Source organism: Bombina bombina, chromosome 6 (genome assembly GCF_027579735.1).
Source record: "Bombina bombina isolate aBomBom1 chromosome 6, aBomBom1.pri, whole genome shotgun sequence".
Lineage (NCBI taxonomy): Eukaryota > Metazoa > Chordata > Amphibia > Anura > Bombinatoridae > Bombina > Bombina bombina.
In genome coordinates this window covers 917,190,055-917,202,309 of record NC_069504.1, presented here as the reverse complement: position 1 = coordinate 917,202,309, position 12,255 = coordinate 917,190,055, and positions in this window count along the sequence as shown.

The following is a 12,255-nucleotide window of genomic DNA, read 5'->3' as shown; positions in this document are numbered from 1 at the left end:
CCTATTTTTTTTTTCTTCGTTTTCTTTCTATCTTTATTTTAAAAGTAGGAATGTAAATCCTTAGCAGCTAGCCCATTTTAGGTTCAGCACCACGGATAGCATTTGCTTATTGAAGGCTGACATTTACCCACCAATAAGCAAGCATAACCTAGGTTCTCAACCAAAAATAGGCCGCCTCCTATGCATCACATTCCTGCTTTTTAAAGTGTCTTTCCTTTTAAAGACACAATGAGTCCACATATTTCATCCTTACTTGTGGGATATCGCCTCCTGGTCAGCAGGAGGAGGCAAAGAGCACCACAGCAGATATATATATATATATCCTCCCTTACCTACCACTCCAGTCAGTCTCTTTGCCTAAGTTAGTGATAGGAGATGGCAAAGTGTGGTATAATAAACTCTTGATTGAAGAATCTTTTCCAAGTAGTGCCAGAGAGTGCTACTTTGTTTTTCCACAGGGCTATGGGAGGGATAGGACCTCCTAAACCTGCTGTCGGGCAGAATGTGTTAAATAATTCTGTACTGTGAACTAATCCGTTTACTGTACCTTTTTAAAGGGATGTAGACATGAATGAGTTTATGGTTTTCTGTAACCTAGGTTTCTTTCAAAGTTCTTTTTTTTAACCAGATCCATGTTAGTAGACTTAGTGCACATTTTTTTGGTCACAATTAAGGGACAGAATGCCTTGTAACTACAATGTTACCATAAATTTTACATGCAAACTTTAGTATAGAAGGGTTATGGTTGTGAAGTCTGCCGAGTGCCATTCAGTTTTCAGAATGGTGGGTATCAGTTTCAGATTAAAATTACAGGAAGAAGTGGTAAAATAATTTGCATAGATTCCCAAACTTCATACTGTTGTGTAATAAAATAAATCTCAGCATTTATTTGCCTTTCAATTTTTTATTGAGGCTAATAAAATATATAAACATAAAAAAGTGGGAGGCGGGGCTTAGCCGGTCTGGAAGATGGCTGTGTGACTCAATAGCTCCCATGCCCTAGCACCCCAAACCCAACTAAAATAGCAGACTTTGGCATTATTACACCCTCAACTTGGGACCATCTGTCATCCAACACTTCACAGATACCAGCAGTGGGAAAAAAAAAAAAAAATTGGCAAAATCGGGAAACAGCGGAGGAGAGAGGACTGACAGGTGGCATCGGTCATAAAGCCACAGCAAACTGTATAAATAAGGCGCCGAACTGGAGGCACAGGGACTAACTGGAGCGGACACTCACACAGAAGCTCCGTGCAGACACTGATTGACCGCGGTAAACAGCGGAGAAGCAAATTGAAAATCGGAGCTGCAGCGCCACGTGGTCACGCGACCAAGGAAGGCCTAAATCACCGGAGCGGGTAAGATTGCATGAGCAGCAGCTCTGACTAGCAGGAGGGTCACACACACTCATTAAGTGTCTCATTACCACTTCTCACTGGGGCACATTATTTACGGCAGGAAGGTCACACGCACCTATTAAGTGACTCAATATCACCTCTTTCTGGGGCACATTATTTATAGACAGGAGTGCCCAAACCCATAAACTTTATCAAACAAACAAAGTGCAAAACGAAAGCACCTAACAGGAGAGGGAGAAAACAGGGTAAAGAGACAGAGAACAAAATAAACAAAGTGGCTTGAGGAGTTCGCAGGGAAGAGGAAAATAGCACTTTAACTCACAAGTGGGGCCAGAGAGTTTTTTCCCCACTGTTCTACAACCATAAGACTACATTAAGGCTACCAATTGGACTGTGCACATCTTTTATTTTTTGCAGTCACACTCAGTGGAGCACCTGTTTCACCACATAAGGGAAATGCCAGGACGCAAACCTATTAAACTGGACAATAAATTAGACAATACACCAAAGTCCAAATTGTTACATCAATACCTGAAACCCATAGACCACACCTCAGACCCTACCCCAGTAACCAGCAATACAGATAATCCACGAGAAGACATAATGGAAAGCACCCCAATACCATGTGACAAAGCAGGGCTTACAAAAGAGGACTTACTACCACTGTGCACTAAGAATGATCTTAAAGAGATGGTCTCAGAAGTGAAAAACTGGTATGGAGACTTGAAAAGAGACTTAACTAGGGTGTCACAGAGAGTAACAATTCTGGAAGAAAGCCATAATGTTATGGACACTGACATCCAGCACATATCACGTCAGACTTACGGTCAGGAAGAAACTATACAACATCTATTAGATAAGGTGGAAGATCTGGACAATAGGGGAAGGAGAAACAACTTGAGGATAAGGGGTATTCCAGAAGTGGTCCAACAAGGGGCATTAGAGGGGTGCTTGCAAGACTTATTCAGAACAGTTAAAGGAGACAATTGTGCACCAGATCTGGTGTTTGAAAGAGCGCACAGAGCATTAAGGGCAAAACCACCACCCAAAGCCCCACCAAGAGATGTAATAATTAAACTGTTACACTTTAAGGATAAAGAAGAAATAATGAGACAAGCCAGATTAAAGCAAAATATCACACATGCAGGAAACCGCATTCAAATCTTCCAGGATCTTAGCCCGACAACTCTTCAAAGGAGGAGAGAACTCAACTATATTACAACCATCTTAAGAGAGCAAAAGATAGTATACAGATGGGGATTTCCAGTCAGCATTATTGCCACTAGAGACAACACCACTGCAGTTCTTAAAAACCACGAAGATCTACCACATTTCTGTGAGGCCCTGAAGCTCAACCTGCAACACATGGAAAAAGCGAGATGCGCTGAAACAAGATTACCTCCCCGTGAGAGCAGCTCTCATACACCTTTAAAGAAAACTGCACCCACTATAAAGAATACTCCACAGTGCGAGACAACTGCAGATGAAATTACAGATTCTGACCCATGAGAAGGGGGTTGACGGATAGGAGATAAAGGACATGTAACCTAGGAAAATGGACAGATGACATAAGGTCGTATGCTAATAATGTATAACTTTTCCTTTTTATTTTAGGTATATGTTGGGTTTGGGGGGCAGGGATACTGCCTCAACTGTTTTTTTTTAATCGTGTTCTGTTGCATTGTTCAATTGCATTGATTTGTATTGTATTACATTGAGTTAAAGGTTAATTACTGTACTAGATATCATAAGTTTTTGAAACTACTTTACTGACAAAGAAGTTAGATCTAGATTGGTAGGGACTACACCTACTTCCTGTTTTTTAGTTAAAAGAAGTTCAGCGTACAAGAATATATATCTGTATTGATAACACACAGACACATAGGGGAACGTACCACACTTGAACATCCTAATTACCAGACAGAGCGCAGCTCCATATCTAAGTAGTATAGCATTTAACTATTTAACACGCAGGCTGCTAGCAATAGTTAAGATCTCATCATATATCACGCATAATACCGGACAACACAGGGTAGGTCAACACATCTAGAAATACAGCACTAAAGCCTAAGCACCAACATGCAAGGGAGACAAATAAAACTGATAACCATTAATGCGAAAGGATTAAACAGTCCGGAGAAACGCTCAGTAGCCTTCAATTCCATACACAAGGAACAAGGGGATATAGTGTACATACAGGAAACCCATTTTAAAAAAGGGAGAGAACCTAAATTTTTCCATAGCAGGTACAAAACAGCTTTTACGGCCTCAGGTCCCACAAAAAAGGGAGGGGTAGGCATTTTTATGAGAAACCATATCCATTTCAACCCATCGCAGGTACATAAGGACCCCAATGGCGCTTATTTAATAGTGATAGGTTCACTTTTCACTACACAGGTCACATTAGTAAACATTTACTTACCAAATGTGGGGCAACATCTGTTATTCAAACATGTTGCCCAGCTGATACTAGAACACGCCAGAGGTATCATTTTGCTCGGGGGAGATTTTAATGTCCCACTTGACCCAATTCAAGACACCTCACTAGGTAAAACCAGCACGCCTCACAGGCTGATAAAGAGTATACACAATCAAATGCAGCAACTTAAACTGCACGATGTATGGAGGTCCAAAAATCCACACAAAAAGGATTATACATTTTATTCGCACCCACATCATGTATACACCAGAATAGATTACATCCTCTCAGACCAGGTAGGGCTAACATTGGTAGAAGACTCCACAATACTGCCAACCACATGGTCAGATCATGCCCCAGTAAAATGCACCATCACATGGCCAGATATCCCGGTAAAGCCACCCATATGGAGACTAGACGAGTACATGTTAAACGACAAACTAATTCAGACAGAACTAAACTTAACCTTAAGCCATTATTTCCAAGAAAACGCTAGCGATGAAATAACCACTTCAACACTCTGGGAGGCCCATAAATGCGTAATGAGGGGAGAATTTATAAGACATAAGGCTAGGGAAAACAAAAACAAAAGGCAATTCACAAACTCAATAACCTCACAAATCAGATACTGGGAAACAGAACTAAAAAAAAACCCTAAATCCACTGACATATTAAATAACCTGACTAAAAGTAAGATAGTACTTAACAATTACTTGATGAAGGAATATCAGAGGAAAGCAGATATGCTGCAGCAAAAGTACTTTGATGTTAATGACAAGATAGGTACTTCCTTAGCAAAAACCCTTAAAAGAAGACAGTTGGATACGCATGTATACAGCATGCTAGATGAGACGGGCCAGACACAAAAAGACAGTAGGCACATTGCAGACATTTTTAGACAGTACTATGGGAAACTATACAATATCAAGGCAAAAAACACACAGGAAGACATAGACAGTTTCCTAGCGGACATACAACTCAATGAACTAAATAGTGACGACTCTGACTCCTTGGACCAGCCAATAACCCCTGAAGAAATAAAATCAGCTATTAAAAACATGCCAAACGGTAAAAGCCCAGGACCGGATGGCCTAAGCATAAAATATTATAAAATATTCATACATCATTTACTGACACCCTTAACCAAGCTATTCAACTCTCTGCTTAAAGAAGGGGGCTTCACAGAAAACATGCTAGAAGCCCATATTACAGTCCTCCCCAAACCGGGGAAATCTACAGATAGACCCGAAAATTATAGACCCATATCGCTTCTAAACTCAGATATAAAAATATTTGCAAAATTTTGGCCACTAGAATAAACACTTACCTTCCGGGATTAGTGCATCCAGATCAGGTGGGATTTGTACCAGGGCGGGAGGCACGGGATAATACCCTTAGAACATTCCAACTAACTTCATATGCACAAATTAACAATATACAAATGTCTCTTATATCAACAGATGCGGAAAAAGCATTTGATAGGGTAAATTGGCAATTTCTCAAATCAGTTCTATGTAAAATGAAGTTTAGCAATAGATTTATACAATTAATCCTTACTCTGTATAAGAACCCCACCGCTAAAGTAAAAGTAAACGGCATACTCTCTGAGAAATTTATGATCAAGAACGGCACAAGGCAGGGATGCCCACTCTCCCCTATACTCTTTGCACTCACAATAGAAGCATTGGCCCAGAAAATCCGGGAAGACAAACAAGTAACAGGTCTTAACATAGCAAACAAACATTATAAATTGGCATTATATGCAGATGACATTCTGCTCACCTTAACAAATATAGGTACTTCGCTGCCTAAGGCACTAGATATCTTCAAAGAGTATGGAAAAGTGTCGAACTTCCAATTAAATTTATCAAAATCTGAATTATTAAATATAACATGCGACACGACAACTCTTAATGACACCCTACAAACATGCATACTCAAACGTCAAGAAATCAAAATGAAATACTTAGGCATTTATATATCACCAGACCAACAGGAAATCTTCCAGGCAAATTATAAACAACTGGAACAAAATTTGGTAACTGATTTGTCTAATTGGAAAAACAAAACGATATCATGGTTGGGGAGGATAAACGTCATTAAGATGAACGTTTTACCAAGATTCTTATACCTTTTACAGACAACACCCATACCATTGCCACCTAGATACTTACAGAGAATACAAAAAATAATAGAACAATACATCTGGGGGGATACTAGACCAAGAGTCCCTAGAAAAACACTCTACCTGCCGAGAGACAGAGGAGGACTGGGGCTACCAAACATAGAGGCCTACAAGCAGGCAATTGTGTTACGTACTTTGCTTGATTGGTGTCATAATGATAACAACAAACTTTGGGTACAAATAGACCGCGCCATCTTAGGCACAGGAAACGCGGGAAACATGGCATGGCTAGCAAAAAAGGACAGACCACAGATGGTAGACAGATACCCTTTGTTCATAGATTTTTTTACTTCATGGGATAAACTTATGAACACTTCAGAAAAGATTTCAACACACTTCTCACCCTTGACACCAATATGTCAGAACCCTGCATTGCCTTGGAATTGTAGGGACACAGACCTAGACCAAAACCCACACATTAAAAACCGAGTGTTTAGGATTTTGACTGAAGATGGTAAAATGAAAACACTTGAAAACATTAAAGAGACTGAGGTAGGGAACGGTATGAACTGGCTGACGTATTCACAGGTGAATCATTATTTGGCAACACACAAACACAAACATGACCTGCTCAGGCGAAACACTGCATTTGAGACTCTCTGCCTAAGTGAAACACACACAGAACACGCCACTTCTATTTTATACAAAATACTGATACCAGAAGATGCACAAACATTACCCTCTTATGCTAGAGCGTGGGAGAAGGAACTGCATACAGATATAGACCTGCAGGACTGGTTGGTGGCATTTCAAACCACAAAACAATCCTCAATCTCTGCTAAGGTACAAGAGTCAAGCTATACATTTTTATCAAGATGGTATCTGACACCGGTTAGACTAAAACAAATATATAAAACGACATCAGGGAAATGCTGGAGAGAATGTGGAAGTGAAGGCACTTTGACTCATATATGGTGGGATTGCAACAGGTTAGACAGGTTTTGGACAGAAATACTAGAGTATGTTCGAGTGGCAACAGGGAAATCATTGCAGAATAACCCCAAGACCTTATTATATATCTCGCTACCCAACCTGGAGTGTAAGGCGGCGACTGCCCTTAGACTAGTCATGCTGAATGGGGCAAAAATGCTGATCCCCAAGCTTTGGAAGAATAAAGTTGCACCAACAGTTGAGGAGTGGAAACAACAGGTAGACACATTACTTCACTTAGAAAGGTACCACCACATGCAAAATGACACATTGGACACACATGAGATTATGCTGCTGCGGTGGAAAGAGTGCCAAGAATCTTATAGACCCGGAATTTAATAACCGCACACTAAAACTTTACAGAGGTCAGAGCACAAGAGACACTGGGGAGAAACGGTAACAAAGGGATTGATATAATAGTCTTACCCTGATTGAGTTGTAATATACCAAAGGATTGAAGGTTAGGATAGGAAAATATAGTCATTCATTGAGTGTTGTAATATACATGTTGGTAATGATGATGATCATTTTGATATTTGTTATAATACCTGCTAAATGAGTGTGGACAGATCTAAATTGCTTAATGGACACTGTAAAAAATGGACGGTACAGCGGAACTCCCGGCAGTAGTGCTTGGATGCCTTGATGGGCATAAAAGTTAATGTTAGTAACACAGAAATGATAAAGTATATGTTGATGATAACGTGTAAGATTCATTTTGATAGGAAGGAGGGGAGGGACTGTCTCCCTTCTAACCTGAAAAACGTATTGTATATTTGATGATCTTCCAAATAAAGCTTATTTGAAAAAGAAAAAAAAAAAAAAAAAAAATAACATAAAAAAGTGAATGAGGTTCATATAAGGCCACATGTATGCATCCTGATCAACAGTCAAAGCTTCAAATATTAACATATTTGACATGCTTAAGTATACATACAAAATGACATCCCTCATTATCTTTCCTCATAATTTTCTACCCCTAACTTTAATTAGGTTGCTCTTGGACCTTGGCATTGTAAATTCATTATAGAAAGGGGTTAATATTTCGTAGCCTTAGCAGCTTTAACAAAACATTTCTCGACCCATACATAATAGTAGTTGCGAGTATATTTAGCAATTCATATATATATATATATATATATATATATATATATATATATATATATATATATATATATATATGACAAACCAATATGGGCAGAAGATTGCCAACTCACAGTTTAAATGTAAGGGGCTTGAAGAGAGAGAGAAAAAAGGGGGAAAAAATAATAATTAAAAGAATGAAAAAAACCCCCCACTAAAACTCGCTTCTCTCTGCATTTATTAGTATCATGTTGAATCTGCCCTGTTTGTTACAGGGACTGAGTGGTAGTGATCAATTACTTTATACTGGACCCTAAAATATATAGATGGTTTATAGAAGACTTTTCCAGTCGTTTCACCAAATGAATCAACTAGTTCTAAAATAGATGTGATGTTACTGTCCACTCGCTGAGGATTCTTTTCACGTGCCACCTTCCTATCAACTAAGAACTTCTTTTAATTGTTGCCTTGCTTTGTCACACTACTGTAAGATTATTTCCCCCTTAATATGTTTACAATGACTTGCTTTACCAGCTGCAGTGTATACATTATATAGGAAATTGCTGCTTTGTATATGAAAGCTCCAGGCATCTGCCTGCATATTGAACCAGAGCATGATCAGTACTCTGCTTCCATAAGAAGGTAGATGTCAGTGGGGCTGGTACAATACAGAAAAACTTCAAGAAAGAGATGTATATCATAGGTACTGGCAGACAGTTGCCAGTATTAAAGATGGCCACCCTGAGGGGGAGGGGGTTCAGGGAGGCACGTCAGACTAAAATTTACTGGGCCTTGAGGTCACTTGTTTTGAGAACCACTGATTTATAGTATGATTTCAAAATTATTTGTTTTTTTTACAAACTGTTAAACACAAGTCCAAGTCTAGGGTCAATAGTTTTATAATTGCATGCTCTTACAGATTAGAGCAGTGATGGCTTACCGTGGCACCCTTGATGTGCCTTAAAGGGACATTAAACCCAACATTTTTTTTCCCATGATTCAGATAGAGAATACAATTTTTAACCAATTTACTTCTATTATCAAATCTTTTTCATTCTCATGTTATTCTTTGTTGAAGAGATACCTAGGTAATTAGCGTGCACATGCCTGAAGCGCTACACAACAGGAAATAATGCTGCCATCTAGTGCCCCTGCTAATGTATAACATTGTTGCAAAACTGCTCCTATATAGTGCTGCAGACACGTGCACACTCTTGAGCTTACATCTCTGCTTTTCCACAAAAGATAAGAAAATTTGATAATAGAAGTAAATAAGAAAGTTTTTTAAAATGTTATGTTCTATCTAAACCATGAAAGAAAATTGGGTTTTATGTCCCTTTAAGCATCATAGAAGTGTAGTTCCAAATAATCTGGGATGCCAAGGTTATCCATCACTCGATTAGAGCATATCATTTTTTTTTACCTCAATGGCCCTTAAAGGGACACTGTACCCAATTTTTTTCTTTTGTCATTCAGAAAGAGCATGCAATTTTAAGCAACTTTCTAATTTACTCCTATTATCAATTTTTCTTCATTCTCTTGCTATCATTATTTGAAAAAGAAGGCATCTAAGCTTTTTTTGGTTTCAGTACTCTGGACAGTACTTTTTTATTGGTGGATGAATTTATCCACCAATCAGCAAGGACAACCCAGGTTGTTCACCAAAAATGGGCCGGCATCTAAACTTACATTCTTGCATTTCAAATAAAGATACCAAGAGACTGAAGAAAATTTGATGATAGGAGTAAATTAGAAAGTTGCTTAAAATTTCATGCTCAATCTGAATCACGAAAGAAAATTTTTGGGTACAGTGTCCCTTAAATAAGTATTGAAATGTACAGCATAGCTATGTATACAACAGGCAAAATAACACAATTGTAAACACATTAAAGAGAGGAATACGTACATTGTTTATTTAAAAATTGTCTATGGTATATTAATATCTTGCACAACAGTAGGCATTTAAACATTTCTCAGAAGATGTTGTAATAAGGCACCATTTCTACCATTGAAGCAAATGAGCTGCTTCATTCTCGCAAAATTGTAATATCTTGACTCTCCCTGTTTAATAATTGCCAATGAGGGAACCCTCCTCCCTTGAACACACCCAAAGTTTGCCACTATTTAAGTGGCAATGTTTTCTATAACAAATCTCTCTAGTATTATGAAGCCTTTTGTCCTAATTCTAAAAAGGAAGTTTTTTACATTTAAAACCCTGTGTCTTGCATACACACACATATATATATATATATATATATATATATATATATATATATATATATATATATATATATATATATCATCTATCTATCTATCTATCTATCTATCTATCTATCTATCTATCTATCTATATATATATATATATATATATTACTAAATATAACTTAAAAATTTGTAAAAAAAAATGAGTAAATTAAATATTGAAATAAAAAGTCCCAGTCAAAAATTGTTTAATTGCATTAAAATTGTAATAAATTGTATTGCAAAAAATTGTATTTTATGAAAAATGTAAATTTGTATTGAAATTGTGCAGTAACTAAATGATTTAAGGTTCAAAGTAGAAATAATAAAAACTGCTTTGCACATGCAAAAAAGCACTATTAATCTTTGTCTTATGGGAGTGAGTAAAGAATTGAAGTTCTCTAGTATTTCTTTAAAAAAAGTTTGTTAACCTCTTATCCCCCCCTTGAGTTGTAAGATAAGAAGAAAGGGGTATAGAGGAGTACTAAGGCCTAATAATGTAATTCTTCTGCCAGAGTTTTTCTATATAGTCTGCTACAGGTGTTACAGGGACTGGTCCTTTGCCTCCTCCTGTTTGGCATTGTAGTTGCACACCTATTGCCTTAACTCTGCTGATTTACACATTACTGGATGGGCTCTCTATTGAAGGCAGAAATTCTGCATTAGGGTAAGCTCAGTTGAGTGGGTGTCTGGCAGATAAGTAAGCAGACTAACATAACCCACAGGCTATTAGTAGGTACTTGGGTCTTTAACATCATATCCATTTGTTCTGGGTCACTGATAAGCACAGACAGGATTGGGACTAAAGGTTTATACACTGTTTATACTTGTGTTTGTTTGTGCACATTTATACTGACTGGTATGTTTGTTATCCTAAGCAATCATTGATTTTTTTTTCAACGTTGGCCGCTCTTGGAAACGCAACAGTCCAGCAGCACAAGCATTGATATTTTTCAAGCTGCACTGCTTAGTCACACGTTAGTTTCTCTTTCCCTCAGTGGGGGAACAGAAAACAGTGTTTCCAATGTACAAGATAGTTCTACTCCAGGGTTTAAGACTTTCAGCATTCTAGAACATCTGCAGGAAGGACGGCTATGCCTTCTCCATCAACCTCTACCTCTTCAGATATGTCTTCTGAAGGTGAGTTAATTTCTGATGATCCGGAATCTAATCCTGATCAATATATGGAATATACATCCTTGCTTTCCTAAGAGATTTTATTTATTTTAGGTGTCCAAAACCCCAACCAGCTATAGAGAAATAGTTAACATGACAATGAGTTCACTGTACTCCAATAGCCTCCACAGTCACCAGATCTCAATCCGATAGAGCACCTATGGGATGTAGTGGAATGGGATATTTGCATCATGGATGTGCAGCCAACAAATCTGCAGCAACTGCATGATGCTATTATGTCAATATGGACCCAAATCTCTGAGGAATGTTTCTGACACCTTGTTGAATATATACCACAAAGAATTAAGGCAGTTCTGATGGCAAAAGGGGGTCGAACCCAGTACTAGCAAGGTGTACCTGATAAAGTGGCTGGTGAGGTCAGAGGCTGGTGAGACACAGACTATGATACTCCCGATAAACAAACATATATATATATATATATATATATATATATCTATATCTTACATATATTATATGCTCTGTTATGTTTAACTCATATACATTCCAGTTACAGATAGCACAGCAGCTGTCCCTAGGTCTTGTCAACTGTCCCTATAATCTGACTTTGGCAGCATCTGTAGAGTTAATGTAAACTAGAGCTCTTATTGATCCAGAATAATCAATGTGGATTCAGTCAAACTAAATTAAAACTATAGTTAGAATATGGCTAAGAAGAGGACTGATTTCTATATGTGTCCATATGTCAACATCAGTAAAAAAAATTGTTTTTATCTTGTTGCTGGTTATTGGTTGTGGAATCCATTCCAGTTTCCATTAAATATAAAATATTTGCATACATTTTCTTCTTCAACTCTGTATATAGCTGTGTGAATAGTTTCATATAAAAGCTAAATAAAGAATCA